The 24,331-nt window shown below is 47.9% G+C and overlaps 1 protein-coding gene across 1 annotated transcript in view; it reads left to right on the forward strand.

Annotated features, from left to right (window-relative positions):
* CDCP1 (CUB domain containing protein 1) overlaps positions 1–24,331 on the forward strand; it is a 56,052-nt gene that overhangs the window by 4,247 nt on the left and 27,474 nt on the right. The window lies entirely within an intron of this gene.

Here is a 24,331-nt window from a genome sequence, read left to right on the forward strand (position 1 = left end):
CCTTGTAGCCTTGAGTTTGTATTCAGTACATCATTCTTAAAAATCACTAATTACTTCTTGTCATAGTTAACACATATGGAGCATCTGCTCTGGACCAGCCACTCTTCTGAGTATTTTATATGTAAGCATGTCTCACTTACCATCAGTAATTCATTCTTTAATTTTTTTTAAGATTTTACTTATTTATTCATGAGAGACAGAGAGAAAGGGAGGCAGAGACAGAGGGAGAAGCAGGCTCCCTGTGGAGCAGGGAGCCTGATGCCGGGCTCGATCCCAGGACCCTGGGATCATGACCTGAGCCAAAGGCAGACGCCTAACCGACTGAACTACCCAGGCGCCCCTAATTCATTCTTTAAAACCAGACATTCTGCATGAAACACAAACTGATGCCCTACGTCTCATTATTTCATATGGGAAAAACTGTAACAACCCAAACCCCCAACCATTTCCAAAAGCATAAACACAGAAAGACACCCATCTGTAATTAACCGATTCTATTCAGCGTGAAAGACATAGGATGTCACTTCCGGATTGCCAAACCGTTTATGTGGTTCTTGGCGGACAGCTGCTTTGTGTGTAGTAACTTGCTGAACCCCCCCTTGTCGACACTCGGGGCATCTCCACCAGATCCTGACACTCCACCTATTGTATTTGCAACTTAAGTCGAGACCTTCTATTATTTTGTTTAAAATGTTGTGTTATGTTTGGAGCTGTAAATATTCCTGTTTCCTCCCTTTCCCCCAGAAAGAACTATGATAGATGAAACAAGGTTTGAGTCATAAAAACTAAGCTAGGGGCGCCTGGGTGGCTCAGTAGGTTGGGCAGCTGCTTTAGGCTCAAGTCATGATCCAGGGTCCTGGGATTGAGCCCCTCATCAGGCTCCCTGCTCAGCGGAGAGCTTGCTTCTCCCTCTCCCTCTGCTGCACCCCCTGCTTGTGCTCTCTCTCTCTCTCTGTCAAATAAATTAATCTTTTAAAAAAATAAAATAAATAAAAACTAAGCTGCTTTCTCCTAAGAAAATGTAAATTGAGGCATTGTCTTTGAGGAAACCTGCTAGCATTTTACCTGTCCATCCTTAAGCAAGTACCCCCACGAAGACCCCTGTGTTGAGGGGCACAGACAGGTGAAGTCACTTGCCCAGGGTTACCCAGCTGGTAGGGAATGATGCTAAGATGGCGGCCCAGGTAGCCTGACCGCAGAGCCCGGCTCCTGTCACCAGTGCCCAGTAATAACCCCTGTGCGCAGTGGGACTCCTGAAGACTGCGTTTGCTAGTCCTCTCAGAGACAATGTCTGTGCTCCAAACATGTCCTTTCATTTAAAACAAAACAAGCAACACTTAGTGCTGTGCTCATATTTGTTCTCTATGTGCTTTTAATATTCAAAGAATTTCAAGACTGCGCTTCGAAAACACCTGGACGCGGTAACAAAAATTCAAAGAGTAGGAAAGGGTGTGTGGGAGGAAGCATGCCCCTGTCCACCTCTGACCCCGGGTTTTCTCCCAGAGGCAGCCATGGTTTCTTAGGCATTGTTCCTGAGCTGTTCTACACATGTCCAAGTTTATAAACGTATGTACCTTCCTTCTTTACACAGCAGGAGCGTAACCATAGTATACAGGATAGGATGTTTCTCGCACGTGTCTTGATTTTGTTCACTTCTTGTGATTTTATCCATCTTGGGCTCACTCCAGATTGGAACATATGGGGGCTGTCATTCTTTTTGACGGCTGCCTGATACTCCTTGCTGTGGGCACAACATGTTACATTTCACCAGCCACTTACTGGTGGATTGTTTCCAGTCTCTTGTCTTTATTTATTTTATTTTATTTTTATAGGATTTGACTGATTTATTTGAGAGTGAGAGAGAGAGCATGAGCAGGGGGAGGGGCAGCGGGAGAGGGAGAAGCAAGCTCCCCGCTGAGCAAGGAGCCTGATGTGGGACTCGATTCCAGGACCCTGAGATCGTGACCTGAGCCAAAGTCAGACGCCTTAACCCACTGAGCCAGCCAGGCACCCTGGTCTTTTATTTTTATAAACAGAGCCTCAGTGACCATATTTGCAGTTGACTTCATTAAGCATATAGGCAAGTTTACCTGTGGGTTAAAATTCCTGGAGGAGGGAATTACTGGATCAAAGGATTTGTACAGAAAGTAACAAAGAACAGATGGAGCAAAGTGAGTGACAGAAGTGAGACAACTTGCCCAAGGTCACAGCTAATGAGCGGTGGTGCTTATCTGTGAATCCGGGCAGACCCGGGCAGACCCGTTTCAGAGTGCAGGCTCTGCACCTCCCCACACTGCGGTTTACTCCTTCCTTTCATCTTTCCAGCTGAAACTAACCATACATTTTCAGCAAGAGAAACGTTTTGAACTTCCTTTTAAATATTTACTTTTGGCTAAGGGCTCAGTGTGCCTGGAGTCCTGGGTGTCAGGAAGACTGAGGCCAGGCATGGGTTCTGGTGGCACCTCACGTTGATAGTGAGGAGTCATTTGTTCTTACTGACTTTTTACATAGGTGAGTCTCATGGTTAAGGTGTAACACACTCTAAGGTGCTGTAGCACACAGACTCAAGTGTGGGTCATGGCTCAAACACAACAGATGCATATTTCATGCTTATGTAAGCTCCCAAACAGGGGATCCCCTCCAAGCAGTGATGAGGACCCAGGCTCCTTCCGCTTTCTTGCTCTGACATCTTCAATGTGTGGTCATCCACATCAAACTGACAGAAGACAGCAGAACACAAAGGGACTCACGTGGGAGGTTTTTATGGCCCGAGCATAGGAGTCATTTCAAATCATTTGTGCTGCCATTCTTTTGGCTAAAACTCAGTGGCATGGCCCCATCCCACTGAAAGGGAAACTGAAATGTAGTCTAGATGTGACCTTGGAAGAAGTTAGCATTGTCCAGTTGGCAAGGCAGTGGGCAGAGTGGGCAGAGCACCAGACTTAAGAGTCAGGACACGTGGTGGTAACCTCAAGTCTCATCAACCATGAGCTTTAGGACGTGGGAAAGTTGCCTCGCCTCTCTGGGCCTCGGTTTTTCCGATCTTTAATGTAGGGGCTTGGACCATGCAGAGGAAGCACCAGCCCTCATGTTTTATGAGCTGATTTTAAACCAAAGATGATCTGCGGGCTTCCTGGAGACCCCTGAGCTAGGAGAACAGCTCAGGCAGGTTCATATCCAATTCCCATGAGCTTAGTGGCCAGAATGGACCCTGGCACTTAGGTAGCATGTAATAAATTATACGTGGAATGAACAGATGGGGACTCCAGGTCAAGCCTCGAGCCGAGTCTTTTTAGGAGGGAACGAGCTCAGAGAAGGTAGGTGACTTCTTTGAGTCACACTGTTGGAAGGGGCTGAGGGCCCGAAGTTCTAAACCTCAGGTCTTCTGGCTCCAGATCTGATGCCGATCAGACAGAAGAGGAGGGAGAGGGAAGCTCAGTCCTGGAAAGTAGAAAAAAAGAGAATGTGGATTGACAGAGGGGACCACGGCTTTCTGCTCCTGCAGAGGGTGGAGGAGACCTCTCTGACGGTCCAGGTTCTAGGCGTCACACCAGGACCTGGGAGCGTCACCGCATAGAAGACGAGCTCAGTCTCTGCTGGTCCCCTGAACGTGGGTTCAAGAGGCAGTGGGTGGGGGTGGGAGTGGGTCCACAGGAATGCAACCCCACTGCTGGAAACTTTCAAGGGAATCACCAGAAAATGATGAGGACTTGCTTGAGATACAGCGAAGGAAGCAGGGAGTAAAGCCACGTGTGCGCGTGCGCGTGCGCATGTTCAGGTGGGCAGCACGACTCTTGTCATCTTGCTATCTTTGTGTCTCACACGAGCTCAGGAAAAGAGGCTAGAAGAAAGGAAGTCCCACTGCAAGCACCCAGCCTTGCAGGTGCTCAGCAGAGTCCCCCTGTGTGGAGGACTGTTTCTTGGTGGCAGGAATGATCGTGACAAGGACTCTGTATTGTCCTGCGTGATCTCCCCCATTTGAGCCACATTGCCCCCACAGCATCCTGACCGGGTTGGCATGGTTTGGTTTGGTTTTCTCTAAATAGTGATGCTGAATCTGTGAGAGAACACAATAGAAAATCAGATTTTGCTTTACAGACATTCACTTTACAACTTGTATGAAATGAAAAGTTCTTTCTTCAACTACTGGACTTAAAAAAGTAATCGGCGCTTCTCAAGTCTCTCCTGAGCAGAGGAACCCAAGACCAGGGCACCAGTGAGAGCCTAGCTGGTCTGACTTTGCTGGGGAGGGTCTGTCCTCTCGGACCAGCCGTGCATGCTGCCTGATGCCAACACACCTCAGCAATATGACTCCAACACCAGTAAACGCCTCACTTCAGAGTGGGAGCATCTTTAAGTAATGAGTTGGGAAATATCTCAAAAGAATGAATTAAAACTGTTCCATAAGCACAGATGATGTAGCTTTCTTTAAGTTTTAAGTGAAATGCCGATACTCCTGACCCTCCATGACAGAAGACCAGAAGATTCTGGGTGAAATGTGCCATTTCTGCAAAAACGTACAAAGTACCGATCTGCTGTCTCTGTCTGGGATGATAAAAGATAGTCTCCAGAAATGAGTTTCATCAAAGTCTAATGAGTCCCCAAATTACGTGGAGTTTAAGCTGTCGTTTGGGGGGTGGGGTCCACCATGTGGCCACGCACGATGCCACACAATGCTTGGAGCCCTGAGGAGCCTTCTGTAGCCCTTGACGATGTGTGGTCCAGCTGGGAGCTGGGCAAGGACGGTGTCCATCCTGGCACACACCGATCCATCCAAACAGATGCCTTATCTTCCGGTACTCGTCTGGGGGCAGGAACATCAGGCAGTTTCAAACAAAAATGTTTGGCTAAAGCAGTGTTGAGCCTGAAAACAACTCACAGATGTTTGGTGAGAGGTCCGGGGACACCATGAGGGCTGCGGAGATAAAGCCCCTGAGTGTGAAGGGCTCGGGGCATCTCCTGGACCCAGACAGACATCTGGCTCTTATGCAGAGTGGCACGCCACGGTGGGGGAGAGGCCAAGAGCCAGAAGCATGGAGGTAGGGACTACGGTATGCTGCTGCTCCCGCTGGAGGCCCCGGGCAGCTGGGAACACTGTCTTCGGGAAGATTCAGCAGCGGTGATGGGCTATCCTCCTTGCTGAGCTCCAGGGAGGGGGGCGCAGAGAAATGGAAGGAGTTGAGCCAGAGGTCTAACTGGGCTCACGGTTACCTGCTAGCTTTTTGGAAGCAGTCTCATTCAGACAAGCGTTGGGATAGGGCAGAGCTTGGTTCAAGTCCTGACTCCCCCACCTCTTAACTAGACAACTTGGGCTAGTTACTTAGCCTCCCTACGACTCAGTGTCCTCAGTTCCAAATGGGGACATGGCAGCGCCTCATGGGTAGCTGGAGGTCTGTATGAAATCACATCTGTAAACCACTCAGCACCCGGTCTGGCCGAGAACAGATTCCTCAGTTAATGAGAATTGCTATTTCTTTGATTATTTAAGTTGAGCCCACGAAGAACTTGGAGATTTTTCAAGAGCAGATGGTCTGGATGGAGGTGCCAGGTCGTGGTCTGCATAACCAGGTTGCTCGTGGGAGACAGAGGTTGTTCTCTGGTCTCTGCTACCACACGCTGTGCTTCAGTTACTGTCCCCGTGCAGGTGACTTTGGGCAGGTGTGAGGACATCTCATGGGAAGTTTCTAGAAGTGAAGCTGCTGGATTAAAAATGGCAAGAAGTCGGGGTGCCTGGGTGGCTCAGTCAGTTAAGCATCTGCCTTCAGCTCAGGTCATGATCACAGGGTCCTAGGAACAAGCCCCACATCAGGCTCCCTGCTCAGTGGGAAGCCTGCTTCTCCCTCTACATCCCCCCACCCTGCTTGTGCTCTCTCTCTCGCTCTCTCTCAAGTAAATGAATAAAATCTTAAAAAAAAAAATGGCAAGAAGTCATTCTCAATGACACTAGAACAAATTTTTAAAAATTGTTTGCAAGTGAGTCCCTATGCGCGTGTGCACACACACACACACATATTTTCTGTTAGCCAAGAAACTGACTAGACCAGTTTTATGTAACTTTAATGCCATGCCCAATTTATCTGCGAAATGAATGAGAACACCCAGTAGGCTTCTGAGGGTTATAGTATTCTTGTGAGCAGGTGTCATACACCAAGACTAAGCTAGAATGTGCCAAGCCGTGGAAACAGAGCTGGACCCCCGCCTTTAATCCTCCCCCCTCCACCCAGAGCTGAAGAAGGATTACCCAACCGGCCCAGAAGTCGCTGACAATCTTATCAGGCACTTCAGCCTTGGGCTAAATCTGTGGGGAGCAAGTTCTCAACTTGTTAGAACATAGAAGACGTTTTTCAAATTGTAAACAGTAGGGCGCCTGGGTGGCTCAGATGGTTAAGCGTCTGCCTTCGGCTCAGGTCATGATCCCAGAGTCCTGGGATCGAGTCCCGCATCGGGCTCCCTGCTTCTTGGGAGCCTGCTTCTCCCTCTGCCTCTCTCTCTCTCTCTCTTTCTGTGTGTGTCTCTCATGAATAAATAAGTAAAATCTTAAAAAAAACTGTAAACAGTGCTTGGGTCATCTTGCAGAAGCCCATCACCACCCAATGCAGCCGAACACTGCCATCCAAATCTTTCAGCCTCCCTGGTCTGTGCCTGACCTGTGTGGGGAATACAATACAAGTTCTAGCCAGGGACCTGGGACCCAAGGAAGGTGTGTCCCACTGGCACCTGGAAGCTCTAGATAAGCATCTTCTGCTCCTTGTCCTGGTAGTTGGAGACTGGAAACAACCCAAATGTCCTTCCTTATAAGCCTGGTTAAGTAGATGATGATACATCCCAACAGTAGAATGCTACATAGCCATTTAAGGCAATTGGGTAGCTTTCAGTGTACTGATATGGAGTAACCCCCAAGATATATTATGGACAGGAAAGTGTGAAGTTCAGAACAGTGAGTATAGCGCATTGCCTGTTGGCAAAAGGAACCGAAGTAAAATCAGGGTGACATACAGATATATACTTACATATTCAGAGAGTACCTGTGTGAGGACACACAAGCGGACATCACTGGTTGCCCCTGACAAAAACCCCAGATGCAAGATAAAAGTAAGACTTTTTACTGATCAAAACTCTTTTTTTTTTTGCTTTGTGCTTCATGTATTACTTATCTAAATGTAAAATATATTTTTCAGCTCTATTATGCTATAATATACTGAGCACAAGCTTTACCAATCTCAATGGCACTGTTCAACGAGTCTTGTCAAATGCATGATTCAACATTCCCACCACCCTGCAAAGTTCCTCCAGACCCCTTTGCAGTCAATCCCCAGGCAACGTTTGATTTGCCTTTTGCCTTCTAGCACCAAAGTTTTGCCTTAAAAATAGTCTTAAATTAAAAAAAAATTTTTTTTCAAAGCCAGGTATGAGGATAGCAATCAATACTTTTGTTAAAAAACAGATTTTGAGGGGCGCCTGGGTGGCTCAGTCATTAAGCATCTGCCTTCAGCTCAGGTCATGATCTCAGGGTCCTGGGATAGAGCCCCATGTTGGACTCCCTGCTCCGCGGGAAGCCTGCTTCTCCCTCTCCCACTCCCCCTGCTTGTGTTCCCTCTCTCGGTGTCTCTCTCTCTCTCTGTCAAATAAATAAATAAAATCTTAAAAAAAAAAAAACAGATTTTGTGAATGTAAATACTGTCTTCAAAAAGTCTACAGTTGCTTCCTGCAAGAATTTGGTTGTGTAGAAGGAACGGAGTAGAAGGATCAAGTCCCTAGGAATTGGAGAACTCATGACCAAAGCTGTCTTCTCCACGTGGAGTAACTTTTCTTGAAGAGGAAATTGCTGCATTTCTCGCCCTATCCACTCTTAGAGCCTAGCACTGAGCAGGCCTAGAGAATTTGATTTTTGGCTAGGAAGTCTTTGAAAGATCTAGCGCAATCTTAAGCCATTAGGTAATAAATCCCATCCATTCCACAGATCTTGGAGGCCCCCTGTGCTAGACGGTCAACATACAGAGGTAGGAAACCCCAGTCCCTTGCTCTCCAGGGACTCACCATCCAGAAGGGATTCAAACAGGTACACTGAGGGCTACAAATTAGAGGCCTAGAGGCCTTGACCCAGTTCTGTTTGGTGTGTTTTGAAAAAAGAAAAAGCTGAATCACAAAGTGTTTAGTAAAGCATGCACTTCGGATTCAGCAAATACCCTCTGTTGGCCTTTCTCGTTTACATCGCCTGCTTGGGCCCCAAAAGCATGAGTTTGAGACACTGTCCAATGTGATAAATACACTTAAAAGATACATGTATAAAAACTGCGGTTGGGGATGATGGAGACTAGCTTTTGTAGGCAGGAAAAGAGGAGGAGCAGCACAAGGTGTTCTCCCGGTGTCTGATGTCTGTGGGACATCGTAACAAACCATGAGGTTGACTCTGGGGTGGAAATGTGGCTCTGTCATTCATTACCAATAATCCCACAGTGTTGTTCTGATATTTCCAGAGCATTTTCCCATCATCTCTGAAAAGACAACTTGCTAAGTGATCCACTATCTGGAAAAATGTAATTAAGGGTGATCCTTCAACTCCAGATGGCCAACACAAAAAGATGCTCAGCATCACTCATCATCAGGGAAATGCAAATCAAAACCACAATGAGATATCACCTCACACCTGTCAGAATGGCTAAAATCAACAACACAAGAAACAAAAGGTGTTGGCGAGGATGTGGAGAAAGGGGAGCCCTCTTGCCCTGTTGGTGGGAATGCAAACTGGTGCAGCCGCTCTGGAAAACAGCATGGAGGTTCCTCAAAATGTTAAAAATAGAACTACCCTAGGATCCAGCAATCATACTACTAGGTACTTACCCAAAGAATACAAAAGTACTAATTCAAAGGGATACGTGCACCCTGATGTTTATAGCAGCATAATCTACAACAGCCAAATTACGGAAGCAGTTCAAGCATCCATCAATTGATGAATGGATAAAGATGTGGTATATACATATACACATATACATATTTACACTACATCTTATTTATCTATATATGATACATATATATCATAGACACACATGCACACGCATACAATGGAATATTAGTCATAAAAATGAATGAAATCTTGCTGTTTGCAACAACATTGATGGAGCTAGAGAATACTATGCTGAGTGAAATAAGTCAATCAGAGAAAGACAAATACCATATGATTTCACTCATATGTGGAATTTAAGAAACAAAACAAGCAAGCAAAAGGGGGGGTGGGGAGAGAGAGAGAGAAACCAAGAGAGAGAATAAACTGCTGGTCACCAGAGGGGAGATAGGTGGGGGTGGGGGAAATAGGTGATGGGGATTAAGGAGCGCACTTGTCGTGATGAGCACAGGGTGTAGTATGAAAGTGTGGAATCACTCTATTGTACGCCTGAAACTAATATTACACTGTATGTTAACTAACCGGAATTTAAATAAAAACTTTTAAAAAATAATGATCCTTCGATATACGGTTTATAACTGGAGACGAGCTATAGGAGCAAAACAGAACGTAGTTGAATGAGGATTAAATGCCTCCTTGCTCTGGGGTTTTCTAGCTGGTTTTGTTCCCATCCTCCTCTTTCCTTGATAATAGCACTTAGCAGTAGGACCAGCTCCTGCTGTAAGGAAGGAATATGGTTCATGAAAAGGAAAGTGCTCTGAACTACAGTCTCTTCTGTCCCTTTCGGGAATAACCATCGGCTGTTTTCTTCCACCTGCCAACACGATGTGCTTTGGGGCCAGGCTCCTCAAAACCCTCGTCTCAGCATTCTCGGTCCCCCAACCTTGTTTTTTATCTCCCTGAATTTTTAGCATAATGACCTTGAGATCAGCGGCTGGTCCCAATACTGGCACTGTCCAGGTGCCAATATGACCATCCTTGTTGATGGAATTTGTTCCATGATGGCTGAACCCCCTATAATATCCATTCTTGTTGATTTAAGACCTTCCATGTCAACATCTTCTGCAACATCCATCCTCATGGACATAACACCTTCCGTAACAACCGTTCTTCTCTAGTGGCCCTCCTCAGTGAGGAGACATCTTCCATAACGGTTGATCATGTTGACATAACACCTCCCATAATCACCATGCTCTAGTGTAACGTATTCTTTAATGGCCCCCCTCATTGACATAACACCTCTTGGGAACTGTCCTAGCCCCTGTGGGTGAGGAAAGCATGTGTCTGTCTGGCCCCAAAGATTTGCTGAAGTGTGCAGCCTTCCTTTGCTGACCTGTTTTACCCGAGGTTTGCCAGAGAAATCACTTTGTGGGCCTGGCCTGTGGTTGTTTGAGAGAGCTTCGTTTGGAGACTTGTTGTCCGAGCCAGGCTGTGTGGGTTGACACCCCCCTGCCCTTTAAGAATGCTGGAAACATCGATAACAGCAAGAGGTACTGATCCCTAATCCCTAAAACAAGAGATTCAAACAGTTGGCTCTCTTGGCTCCTGCGAAGGTGATATACCCACCCTCCCCCGTTATGTCCCCCCAAGTAACCAAGAATTTGGGTCTTTGCAGTTAAGAAACTGGCAGCCCTAAGGCCCCCCACAAAGACCCATTTTGCCCCTCTTTCGGCCACCACTTGGTGAAGGCTGATCCCCTGGCTGCAAATGCTGCCATCTGTCCTTCTGGTTGCAGCAAGGCTGGAGTGAGGGGTGAGTCATCCGGTGGTCATCCTCCAGACAGAGTATCAGGAACGAAGTTACAGAGGGAGTGGGGGAAGATGTCAGAGGTGACAGCAGGAGCGGACGTCATCCCTTGCCCAGGACTTGTTCATGAGGAGAGTTGGGATCAGGGCTCTGAGGCGGGTAAGATGACAGGCCAAGAGAGGGGCTCAAACTAGGCAAACAGGCTTGTTTTGGATGGCTAGGCTCCTGCCTCCCTACCGAACACAGTATACCGTCACAGGGGCCTCTGTCTGCACTAGGGCGAAGGGCAGCGTTGATACTCAGAGTGGGTGTTGGAAAAGCAAACAGGATACTTTCTCTCTGCATTGATGTTGAGTGCTACACACTGAAGCGGGTCCCTCCCTAGCTGTGGCTGGGGCAAACGCTTGGGCCCCGGCTGGCTGCCCAGCAGCCTGTGACCTTGAGGGTGGACATCTTGGAGCAGCAACCATGCGTGGGCTTTGGAGTCAGGCAGTCCTGGGTTTGGATCTCAGCCATGCATCTTCCCAGCTGTGAATGTGAACAGTTTACCTAAAGGATGTGTGTAGGAAGTACCTGGCACGTGGCAGACGCCGAACACATCGGGGTGGTAGGTTATGGCCATCATTCCCAGAGGCCACCTCCCACCAGCCCCCAGCTTTGGCCAGCCCCTACACAGCCTAACACTTCTGGACTCTTGGGGTGTTAAGGCCAGGCTTCCCACTGGCTCTCTCCCTGACGTCTGGTTTTCATCTGAGGACCCTCTTTTTACTCTCGCTCTGCCCACAGGGCCAGGTGAGATGACCAGCCATGAGCTCTCTCGACCACGGCATGAGCTTCCCTCTGATGCCCTCCTCCACCTCCCTCCCCGTCACCTTCCAGCATCTGGGCACTGAAGTTTTACAGTAAATACAATGAGGTTAGACATCCTCGTGGATGTATACTTCCAGAAAAGCTGTCCACTTGACATAACACCATAATGGTAACTCAGCTCAGAAGGGAAAGCTCCGGAGCGCCTGGGTGGCTCAGTCAGTTAAGCATCTGGCTCTTGATTTCCACTTAAGTCATGATCTCAGAGTCGTGAGATCAAGCCCCACGTTGGGCTCCGCGCTTAGCAAGAGTCTGCTTCTCTCCCTCTGCCCCTCCCAGCACACTGTCTCTCTCTCTCTCTCTCTGTTAAATAAATAAATCTTTAAAAAAGACGGGAAGGGGCGCCTGGGTGGCTCAGTCGTTAAGCGTCTGCCTTCGGCTCAGGTCATGATCCCAGGGTCCTGGGATCGAGTCCCACATCGGGCTCCCTGCTCAGCGGGAAGCCTGCTTCTCCCTCTCCCACTCCCCCTGCTTGTGTTCCTGCTCTCGCTATGTCTCTCTCTGTCAAATAAATAAATAAAATCTTTAATAAAAAATAAAAATAAAAAAAATAAAAAATAAAAAAGAAGGGAAGGATCCATGTCCTAGACAATACCATATACTCACCCAAACCCCTTTCCTTGAGCAGCTCAGCAGGTCCTGCCTGGTACCCCATCTGGTTACAAGTTCTATACTAGTTTTCTACTGCTGCATTACAAATTAGCACAAATTTAGTGGCTTCCAACAGCACCCATTAATTCACTCATAGTTCTGTAGGTCAGGAGTCCAGATATGATGTGGATGGGTTCTCTGCTCAGTCTCCCTAGGCTAAAATCAAGACATTGGCCAGGCTGTGTTCTTATCTAGAGTTCGGGTCCTCCCGTAAGCTCACAGGGTGGTAACAGAATTCAGTTCTTTGTGGCCATATGTCTGGGGTCCCCCTTTCCTCAGTAGCTGAAAACTGAGCCTGCTCACAGCAATTAGCTTCCCACACCCACACTCCCTGCCACCTGGCCCCCTCCATCTTCAAAACCAGCTACAGAGAATCCACCTCTACCAGTCGAATTCCTTTCACACTTCAATTCTCTTTCTCCAGGAAAAGCCCAGACTTTTTTAGGTTGCTCAACTGATGAGGTCAGGCCCACCAGGATAGTGTTGACCTGGCCCTACAACACCATCTAATCACATGAGTGACATCCCATAATATTCAGAGTCCTTCCCACACTCAAGGGGAAGAGAACACACACAGCACATGTCTTTGGGGCCATCTTGAAATTCTGCCCACCAGAGGGTTCAGAGGCTCAGGGGCTTTGTCCCCTCTTGGGGGGGGTGGAGGCGATGGTGGCCATCTCTAGATGAGGGCCTACCACCAGCGCAGCCTTGTTCTTTGCACTTTACACATAGAGTATCACTGCAATACTTGTAGAAGTCCCGCGTAGTCAATGTTTGGGGCCAGATAGTACAGATGAGAACCCTACAGTTTAAAGAAGTAAGATGGCTTTTCCCAAGCAGAGCAGCCAAGCACGGCCCCAGGGATGACTGGAGAGACTTGGCTCATGAGACAGAGAGTGTTACGTACATCAGGCTGAGTGGTGGAGGCAAGACTCGAGTGGCCCCGAGCACAGGTCAGGCCTTAATAGAACCTTCCCTCCTGCTGCCCCTCCCTGCTCCCCCAGGATCAGCTCTTCAAAGCTGCAGGCTGAACTAAATCAAATGTGGATGTTTTAATAATGAAGCATTTCCCCATTGCCCTCCCAACCCCATCTCTTAACATTAGCTTTGAGGGATGGTGAATAATAAGGTAGAAATGGGCTCATATAACCTTCTGGAAAAACCCATTTGAAACTAAATTTATTTTTAGTTTAACCAATTCATGGTTTATGTTCAGACAAGAGAGTTTTCTTGTCTATTGTTCCTAATCGCCAAGGAATGCAGGCCTGTTAGAACGCTGGTCATGGTAGCCCATCATTGGGTCTGCAGCACCGAGAAGGTCAAGGTCACTGAGCGCTGATGGCTAGCAGGCTGAGTGACTTTCTGACCAGCTGCTCACTTTGCAGAGAAATGCCCCTGCTTCTTTTTCATACCCTTCTGCCATCTTTTGAGTTTTCTAGTTATTGACATCATTTTTCGCTTAAAGAAAAATTTCTCCCCTTCTCAAAAGCAAATATTGTGTGTATGTATGAATTGAAGACTATGTGCCATTTTGCTCAATTTTTTGGTTGTTGTTCAAATCAGTGGTTAGCAATTCTCGGGTTTAGAAGTGAAGCACACCGACGTGATGCTCCATGAAATAAGCAAGACACGAAAGAACAAATACTGAATACCTTGTATGAGGTCCCCAGAGGAGCCAGATACATAGAGACAGAATGGTGGGTGCCAGGGGCTGAGGGAGGGAAACAGGGAGCTGGTATTTAATGGGGACAGAGTTTGGGAAGATGGGAAAGTTCTGGAGATGGATGTTGGCAGTGTTAGCAGAATAACGTAATTGTACCTGATGTCACTGAACTGTACACTTAAAAATGGTTACTGTGGTAAAGTTTCTGTTATGTATACTTTGCCACAATTTTTAAAATGGGAAAAAAATATTTGTGGGGTTTATTTGTGGGTAGTGGAAGGATGAGTAGTCTCTTCTCTTTTTTCTTTTTTATCACAAGAAAAAAAATCAGTGAAGCGCCTTTCGATCCCAAGGCTTGCTTTGTAAATGTCCTTACCAGTGGATCTGCTTCTAACCCTATCCTCAGAAGAAGCCTTGCCACACACCCCACAGGGTCCCTCGGGCAGGGTCCCACAAGCCTAACTCACCGCACGCCTGGTTCAGACCCCTTCAGGCTTCAATCCGAGGCCAACAGCATTTTGTCTGGGCAAACACAGTTGGTTGTAGCCAGAAGTGTGAGGCTCTGCAAGAGTCTAGGACCTGGAGGGCAGAGATTTTTGAATCGTTTGTGAATGAGACCCCGTGCCCAGCACTCTGCAGGCACAAAGTGGGACTCGGGATGGGTTCGGTGCATGCCCAGAAGGACAGAGAAGGGGGGTTGAGCCTCTCATCAGGGCAAGTTTCAAGTAAACTTTTTTTTTTTTGAGTTTTAAAAATTGTTTTATTGAGGCATACAAGAAAATATATAAATGTTAAGTATACAGCTTGATACATTTTCCATATGTATATACCTACACATATATACGTGTGCATGTGTGTATACCCTTCTGGTACCCCAGAGTTGTTCCTCTTACCCCTTCCTAGTTAATACCTGTCTCCCTGAGGATCACTGTTCTGACATGTAAGCACAGATTGGTTTTGTCTTCTGGAACTTGGTACAAATGGAATCCTACAACATATAGTCTTTTGTGTATGGATTCTTGTGCAACCATCTCCCTGCCAACTTTGTATCCAAAGGACCTGAACAGCTAATCTCTACTGGCAAGGTGGGGGCCATTGGAACAAAGTGCTCTAGGGCTGAAACACTGAAGAAATTGGAGATCCAGCGGCTTCTAAATGTGAGCACACATACAGAGGGGTTTTTCGATCTGCTCCTCTGATTCTTCCCCCACCCATCCTTGTGATCTTTAGTGACTTTCACGGTCCTGGTAACTCACACTTCAGGGTCTGACAAAATGAATCTTTTTTAACATTTCATAAAATGTAAGTGTGATTTAAGCCGGCCTTATAGCATGTTAGCATATCATGAATTATTCACAGCAGTCATCAGCTGAGTTATGTTGTTGTTTAATTCTGCAATTCCCACGTTCAGTCCGTTATGATGCAACTTTTTCTCCCTCTGTGGCCCTCTTTGAAATCATTCCTTCGTCCGGTGCAGTTTGATTCGATCTGAAGTGAAATGTGAAAGTCCGCATTTTGGGTTGGCCACAGTCCCAGAGATTTATACAACAATGTATCCATTTGCTCCAGACTCTGGCCCTGACAGTTGGCAGCCTGGTTGTGGGTCTCTAACTTGCATTTCTAATAGGGTGTGTTTTCTTTGATCATAAAAGGGAAGGATACAGCAGAAAGGTTTGGATTTGCACACGCATCACCACTTTAGAGAAATAATTCAAAACACAAGCCCTGCAGACAGTTGCTTGCTAGTGTCCCCTTCAGAGGATCGTTCAGTTTCTTTAGAAAATAAACAACTTGCATCAGTGAGCATCAATTTCTTTCCTAAAGAGTTTGGGGATTTAGAGTAGGAAGTGAATGGGTGGACCTAACGGTCCCCTGTTTTGATAAACTGTTCCAGCAAGTTGGATTGACTAGGAAGACCCGTGGGGTTGCTTTTAACATTGCCCTTTGAACTTTAGGTTACCATGTCCTCTAGGATTGCTCTCAGAGCCATGGAAATGGTAAACTATTTTAAAGAGAACTATGGGTCTCTTTCACCCAGGGGGTGGAACGTGACTTCCTTGGAACCCTGAAATCCCAGGATGTGACTCAGGAAGGCGGGCCCAGCCTTGTTCTTCTTTGTAGACTGGCATCTGCTGGACAGCAGCTCACCATTACCTTGCGTCCTGTGGCCGGAATCCGCCTTCTTCCCTGCCCTGACCTCCCCGGTGCGGTCCTGTGTCTCAGTTCCACCCTTTCCCTGGTGGGAAGTGGCACGTATTCATCCCCAGTCCTTTTATTTTTAACTGTTGTCAATGTCCAGGTAGGCTAGCTGATCACTGCAGCATTTAGCGCATGAGGTTGAAGTGTGACCCTGACCTTTGGAGAACCCATAAACTCTAATGGGAGCATGGTGGGCAAGTTCTTGTGGCTACCCGTGGCCCAGCATCCTCAGTTGGGAGGTGCCCGTGCTATTTGGAGCTGGAGAATGGCCACCTGTCCCGTTACCCACCTCTTCCTCCAGACTTCCCACAGTAGCCTGAAGCATCCCCCCAGCCTGGCCCCGACCACCACCCTTGCCCCAGCGTCTTCATGGGGCTGCCTCGTGGGCGGCCATCATTCCACATCCCTTTGTCCTGCAGCAGGCTGCTTTGTCCCAGCCAGGCTGGGGAGGGAGGCCGGAGGCGTGGAAAGGGAGACAAGGTGGTGGTGGGCAGTGTTGGTGTGCCTTATCAGGTCCTGCTTGATTTCTACACCACTGAAGAATGGGCCAGAGTCTCTACCCAGGAGCATTCATTCCCTGCCACGCCAAACTGGAGGCCTGGGTTGAGATTCATCCACTCCAACTAAACGAGAAGGAAGTTCAGTAGATGGGGATTTGGGAGCTTCTCCTCAACTGAGGTCTGATTTTTGCCTCTTGAGTCTCACTGACAGTGGTCTCAGGAAGTGAGCCCACAGGTCAGGACTTCTGCAGGTGATTTCCCTAAAGACCTGGCATTAGCCCTTTATTCCCGGTGCTCTCTACCAGAATCATGGCCGCTCTTCCTTTGCCACCAGCTTGGCCACGTGCCTCCCATCCCACAAGCCCCAGGCAGACCCCCCCAAAGCAGCAGAAGAACCGTTAGCACCTAAACATGCCAATTTCCCTTCCTCGCATCCTTGTGCTGGGACCTGTCCAAAAAGATGCACAAAAAAGGAACCACACCCCAAACATTTCGAGTTCCAGGGAACTTTAAATCTTAAGTTTAAATTCAGGCGATGGTTGCCAATTATTTTGACATGACAAACGATTTCGGTTACTGCAGAGTGCCTATTTAGCCATTTTAAACAAACATCTTTCTTTGCCTGTTGACATCCCGGAGATCCCTGGAGAGCCAGCATCTGGGACATGCTTTATTCCGTCCTGATGGACCGGCGGTGAGAACAAACCATTCTCATCACGAAGTTCGTGGCTGAGTGTGGAATTCCTCGGGCAGGGCCAGCTCTGCGGAGTGGTCAGCGGTCCGACTGCTCGGACACAGGACCTGGCCCTGACTCTTATTAACCATATACGCCTGGACAGATCGCTTAAGCTCTCAGCCTCAGCTCCTTTGTTTGCAAAATGGGCATTGATATTAGAACCCACTCTGTGGTGTGGGGGTGGTATTTAGAAATACTTTTACCGAATACAAGAATGGAGACTGCACATGGCAGATCATTCATTTGGTGTTCATTGTAATTATGATGGAGGCATGCCCAGTGCCTAGACTCCAGAGGCTTCTCAGCCAAGCGAGATGGATTAGTTCCTGAAACAGCAACTTGTGTCTTGTTCTGTTTTGTGTGAATGTGAGCAATTAATTCTTCCCAGGGAGGCAGATGGGCGACTCCCTGCCATTGTAAGACTTTCCCTTCAGTTCACCAGGATGTAAATAAACCTGGCCAAGTCGATGCCAGATGGGCTTAGGGTGTCTAAACTAGGTGTCCCGCCTCTGCCTGCAGGCTTCACTGCCCCAGGCCCATGAGATGAGTAAGACTCTGAATTCGGTGGTACGACAGTCTGGCACCCCATCCCCACAGCAGACCCCACTGAATGGGTTGTGTTGGTGGTGATGCCCAGGTGTAAATCAGGAACTCCATGCACCTCCTAAAAACAGTGGCACTTCCTCCCTTCCTGCTGGCTCACTTGACCTTGGCAACTTTTTAGAGGGCAGCCTAGTGTGGGACCTAGGAGAGTGGCCAGAGCAGGGGTGCTGGGGTCAAACCAGAATGTCCCCTCTGCTTCCTGTGCTCAGCAAACGTGGGGAAGTGAGGTCACATCTCTGAGCCGCAAAGGGTTGCTGGAGTCCCATGAGTCAACACAAATAGAAAGGCTTTGATAAGCAGTGAATAGGGCCAGGCCAGGGCAGGGAAGCCTTGGAAGCGCTAAGGAGGCCTCCAAGCTTGCACAACCCTGAGAGTAAAGGCCTCCTTCAAGTTTGCCCCAGGGGAGCCTTACCTGCCTCCCCCTCATCCCTGCCCAGCCCTGGGCTTTACACGATCAACACTACTAACAGCTAACCTTGATCGCTACCTGGCACCATTCTAAGCAACTTCATAGGTGTTAACTCTTTCAGTCCTTACAACAACAATGCCAGTATTATCCCCGTTTGCAGATGAGGAAAGTGAGGCACAGAGAAGCTAAGGAATTTGCCCAAGGAGACATAGCTGGTGAGTGGTCCAGCCAGAATTTGATCCCAAACAGATTCTAGAATCTAAGCTCTTAACCATTATGCAAAGCTGCTAAGTTATGCTTGTTCCCCGGGGAGGGGGGCCAACTCCAGGGCCGTGACCACACCCCTTCCCAGCCCGTCCCCTGCCTCTGTCTCCCGCCTCTTCTACTGCATGTTCCTTGCCCTCCAGCCAAAACACCGCCATGGAGTGGCTCCGAGGGAGCCATGTTCTTCATACCTCTGTGTCTTTACACTTGCTGTTCCCTCCACCTATCCACCCTGAAACCCATCTCACTAGCCCTGGCTGGCAAACTCCTATCTATTTTTCGAGACCCATCTTAAGTTAGGCCTCCTATGCGAAGCCTTCCTTGACCACCACCCCTAGACAGTGAATAGCAGACCCTCAGTGCCTTCAGAGGACCTTGACTTTCCTTGGTGCCTTCAAGTTGCTGACTCTCAGGTGGGGTCTGGTGGGGCAGACCGGCAAATGTATACTGAGCTTACATGAATTCAGCAACTGCTCTCTGCAAAGACTAAAAGCAGAGGAGATCGTATAAGCGGCATGAGTGTCCCCCCAGGGTGGACGTGACTTGGACAGGTGAAGCGCTGTCCCTTGTGTCACTTCCTCAGGCTCTCATGGTCTGAGCGTGCCATGCTCTGAGGGATCACCCACAATTTAACAAAATGTATTTTGCAAACCTGGCACCTAAAATTGAATCACTGCTTTGTCTGGTGCTCAACCTGAGAAGCAGGGATCCACTCCACGGATGAGCAAACAAAACTACTGTAGCCAGTAGACTTGAGAGAGGGATGTTGATGTGCAGTGAGACATCTCCCTAAGAGAGGACGGGGCTGTTTTGGCGAGAAGGACTCTTCCCCTTAAAGATGTGCTTTGGAATCTGACTCCCACCCAGGCAGTGACTGATCAGCCATGCTGATTCACGATTATACCACTCGGCTTCTGCGTTCTGTCTCCCTCGACATCCTGGGCTCTCCTGCAGGGCATCATCCGTCTTAATAGGTGTCTCCGGGTGCCCAGGCTGGGCCCAGGCCCTGCTGGGAACTGTTTGGTCCATTTTTGGTGGACAGAGAGTGCCTGGAAGCCAAGCCCCCCGGGGAACCACACCCAGAATTGAGGCAGCTAGTTCTGACCCATCTAAAAATGTTTAAATCATGTGTGTCGGTCTTTTAAACTGTACTTGACAAATCTGAGAGCAAATGTGTATCTGGTGGAATCCCCTTCTTTGAGTTTCTTTTCCTTGCATGTGCTTCCCTTGCAAAGAAATAGGATGGCAGGGAGAAGAAATAACAGGGCTATTTGTATAATATCCTGTGCTATGGTGATTAATGAATGGTGAATAATGAATGGTGATTAAAACAATTGGAAATTCCCGCCACTGGTGAGGCAGAAACTAGCAAAGTTGTCCTAATAAGGAGAGGTCGGAAGGCAGGAGAATGAAGAAGAGAGGTGTGATTCATGAGCACCAGCTTGGTGCCTGGGAGCCTGCCCGAACACTCAGAGCCTGGGAGCCCACGCGCTGCTTCCGCAAGGCTTGGCTTGGATTTCTTTCCACCTGGAAGACCTCAAAATCACACCAGAATCTGGAGCTTTGTCTGAGTTTCTGGCAACCCGGGTAACGGATCTTCCAAAATACGACACCAGAGAAATACCAAGTTCCTGGGGAGGCAAAAGCAAGAGATGCTAAAGGAGAAAACACCCAACCACTTTCTTTAAATTACAGTGCATTTGTCAAGCACTCACCTGCGCTGACTCGGTTGGGGGTGGCTGTGGTGGGCAACTGAGATTTATTCCAGTGTTGGGATTTCCAGTTTCAAAGTATGATTAATGATGGTGAGTGTACAAGAGGGAGATGTGCAAGCAACATGTTCGTTCTCAACCTCAGAACATCTGCGATGAGTTACAAGTTATTTTACTCAAGCAATGAGGGTCTCTCTGCTACTGAGTGCTAGAGCTGGGGGGAGGTGGGGAAAGGGAGTCCAGAAATCAAGCATGTCCATGGTTGGGTCATTAGCCTCTCACCCCCCATCCACCCGCTCTGCTAGTATATACATCATTGAGGATGAGGGGGGCAGTCCTGTGGGTGATGTGTCCTTGGCTGTGACCCCAGGAAACAGCCCATCATGTAAATCATCCCCTCCTGCTGCAAAGGTGGGTGGGCTTGGGCTTTACTGCGCATGTGTCTCCTCTGGACAATGAGCTGGGAAGCTGGGTGGGGATTCTCTGGTGCAGGGTACCGAAGGAGACCTGTGAACTGTGGCTGGGCAGTGGAACGTCCTGGGTTGGCTACCTGGGAGCGGAACAACGGAACATGGTGAGATGATAAAAGTATGCTCACCTGAAGTGAGCCATCGCTCCCTTTCAAACATTCATTTTCTTGGTTTGCAAAATGAGTTAGAATGAAAATCTGGGTTATTTTGACCCAAAATAAAAAATATAAATAACAGGTAGCATTAGCGATGCGTGAAGGAAGGGTTGGTATGTTCAATCACCAGAGTTGGGACAGTTGACTTTCCATATAGGAGAAAATAGTAAAAGTGAATCCCTACCTCCCACCACAGACGAAACAAAGTGTTTCCAATACAGATTCCCAGATCTCATGGTGGGCATCCTGGACCTTGGGACCTCATCATTCCGGAAGCCCTCCAGAGACCATTTAGAAACTCCTTGCCTGGGGGCACCTGGGTTGCTCAGTCAGTTGAACATCTGACTCTTGGTTTTGGCTCAGGTCATGATCTCAGGGTCCTGGGATCAAGCTCCTCTTCGGACTCCGCCCTCGGCGAGGAATCTGCTTGAGATTCTCTCTCTGTCCCTCTGCCCCTCCCCCTGCTCTCTCTCTCTGTCTCTCTCTCTCAAGTAAATAAATAAATAAATCTTTAAAAAACAAAAAAACAAGAAGAAACCCCTTGTCTGGACTATAAACTCCCTGGGGGCTGGGACCCCAGCGATTTTTGTCATTAAATCATTTGCACCAGGTATGGTCCCCTAGAACATATTATGAACCCTGACAATGTTTATGAAATGAATACACGATTTCAAAAATTCTAAAAGAAAAAAATGTTCTAAAAAAGATCATCCATTTTTTCTTTGACTGTCATCAAGAATAGAATAGATTGTTTGGGGGGTACCGACCTGCCTGCAAGCAGGAGGGAAAGCTGAGCGGAGGCATCGTGGTGAGATCAGCCTTGTTCCCGAAATCTAATTTAGAGATATCTGAAAATATTACACACACCATGAGAGAAACAAGGCCCACCCCAAATATTAAGCCATATTTTAACTATGGTCGTGACAACTCCTGTTTCATTTATTAAGTGCCTGCTTTGTGTAGAAACACAATCTTCCTAACACGAGTCCTTCCCTCTTTTTTGTTTATTAAGGCATAACTTACATATAATCAACTTCACCAATTTTAAGTGTACAGTTTGATAAATTGTGGCATCTGTGTACAATGTGTAATCACCTCCACGGTCAAGATACGGAAGGTTCCCTGGTCCTACAAAGGCTCCTCCACCCCCCCACCCCCCCATGCCTCCATCCCCTGCCCCCACCTCCCCCGCAGGCAACCACTGATCTGCTTAGGGTCTAACACTTAATTAAAATAACAATAATCGGGGCGCCTGAGTGGCTCAGATGGTTAAGCGGCTGCCTTCAGCTCAGGTCATGATCCCAGAGTCCTGGGATCGAGTCCTGCATCGGGCTCCCTACTCGGCGGGGAGCCTGCTTCTCCCTCTGCCATTTTCTCTCTCTCTCTCTCTCTCTCTCATGAATAAATAAATAAAATCTTAAAAAATAAAATAACAATAATCATCATTGTAGAGTCAGGAATTTTTTAATTTATTTTATTTTTTTATTTTAAGAGAGCCATTTATGCACATGGGGGAGGATGGGGGGAAGGGGCAGAGGGAGAGGGAGAGAGAATCCCAAGCAAAATCCCCGCTCACATGGAGCCTGATGTGGGCTCCATCTCAAGACTGAGATCATGACCTGAGCTGAAATCAAGAGTCCGACGCTTAATTGACTGAGCCCACCCAAGTGCCCCCTGAGTCAGGAATTTTTTAAAAAATGCTGTGGCCAATGGATGTAAACACAGAGGAGCAGTAAGAATGGGGAAGAAACTGATAACCTAGCTAGCCGGGCTGCAGCCCTGAGACTGGATGCAGCTTCCCTTGACCGTGAATTAGCCCCACTGGAGCCCCAGGGTTGGAGGCCACGAGGGAGCGTGCCACACTTTCCGAGACTGGGTGTTCCAAGAATTTTATAGCACAGTAAGACATTTTGACGATTGCAGAAAGAGAACATAAGGTTGACATAGACTGCTTGGCTAGCAGTCTGACAACTGGGTTTCTGAACACGCAGCTAGATTCTTTTTTAATCTGTTGTCTTCAAGAACCCCCGGGCCTCCAGCTCTCTATCTCTCTGAAGATTTTTAAATGGCTACACTGCTTGAAGATGAAGCACTGGAATAAATAAGCTTCTGCCTGGGAGAGTGTTTTCTCTGTCTGAAGCTGTTGATTGAGAAGCTCGGAGCCCCTGGTTCCCACCAGGATTGATTAGCCCAAACTGAAATCCGGGGGTGGTGGTATGTCAGTGAGATATACCCAAAGGCAGCTGAGGCGAGAATATGGGGAGGAGAGTTTTCCTGGAGCCACTGAGAGGCTCGTGACTTCTGCCTCCACACGGGCACCAGGCACTGTCTAGATCCCGAGGCTACCACTGAAAAAGGCAAGCAAATTTCCTGCTGCCTTACGGTAGGAAGGAGCTCACATTCTGATCATGGGCGGCAAGAACAAATGAACAAGGAAGACGATGCGCTCAGGCAAGGACTAGAGCAGGGAGGGACACAAAGCAGGAAGACTGGGGGTGGGAGGTGAGGGGAGCACTTTAGGGGGCTGCTCAGGGAAGGCTGCTCTGAGGAGATGACCTTTGAGCTGAGACTGGAATGACAAAAAGGACTCGGCTCTTGCTAGAGAAAGAGCGTTTTTAGAAATCAGGACCAGCATGTGCAAAGGCCCTGGGGATGGGAAGGAGGTTAGTGTGTTCAAGAAGGAAGGCAAAGGAGGCCTGAGCATAGTGACCAAAGCAGAGAGGGGTATAAGCTGAAGTTGGAGAGACAGGACATTTTGCTCCAAAAATGCAAACTTAAGCCAGCTTGAAAGCCAAACTGGGAAGGCAACTAAGCGGGTATCCCGGTGTGTCACTGCTGGGCGGTGCTGATAGTTGCAAAGTCACTTCTTCCTCAGTCAGGTACTGATCATAGACTGGGAGCTGGCAGGAAATGTAGAATTATTCTAGCCCAACCCCCTCATTTTACAAACAATGGAACAGAGGCCCAAAGAGGGTAAAGGTCTCACTGATAAAATGGAGAAAATATTTGCAGTTCATTATCACAGACTGACGGATCAATTTCCACTACTATATATAAAGAGCTGCTGGCTGGTCAGCCTAGAGCAGAGCGAACAAGGGGAGAGAGAGGTTCAAGAAGAGGTTGACAAAAATCCCAACATATGATCACACACAGCTGCTGGCCCGGGGAACGCAGGTGCGCCCATACCTTCCTGTGGCGGGGGTGCGGGAATGCACAGAACTTTCATGCCGGCTAGCAGTTTTGATAAAATTAAAGCACATGGCTGGTCAAAAACTAGAAGGCACTCAGATGTCACTCAACAGGTGCGTGGATAAATAAAGCGGAGTTTATACAGACAATGGAATACTACTTAGCAGTAAAAAGAAACGCATTACTAATCCCTGAAGGAACATGGATTAAACTCACAAACATGCTGAGCAAAGAAACCAGGTACAAAAGAGAATATGCTGTAGGA

Source organism: Eumetopias jubatus, unplaced genomic scaffold (assembly GCF_037043125.1).
Source record: "Eumetopias jubatus isolate StellerSeaLion01/CBP00866 unplaced genomic scaffold, mEumJub1_p1.0 scaffold_1, whole genome shotgun sequence".
Taxonomy (NCBI): domain Eukaryota; kingdom Metazoa; phylum Chordata; class Mammalia; order Carnivora; family Otariidae; genus Eumetopias; species Eumetopias jubatus.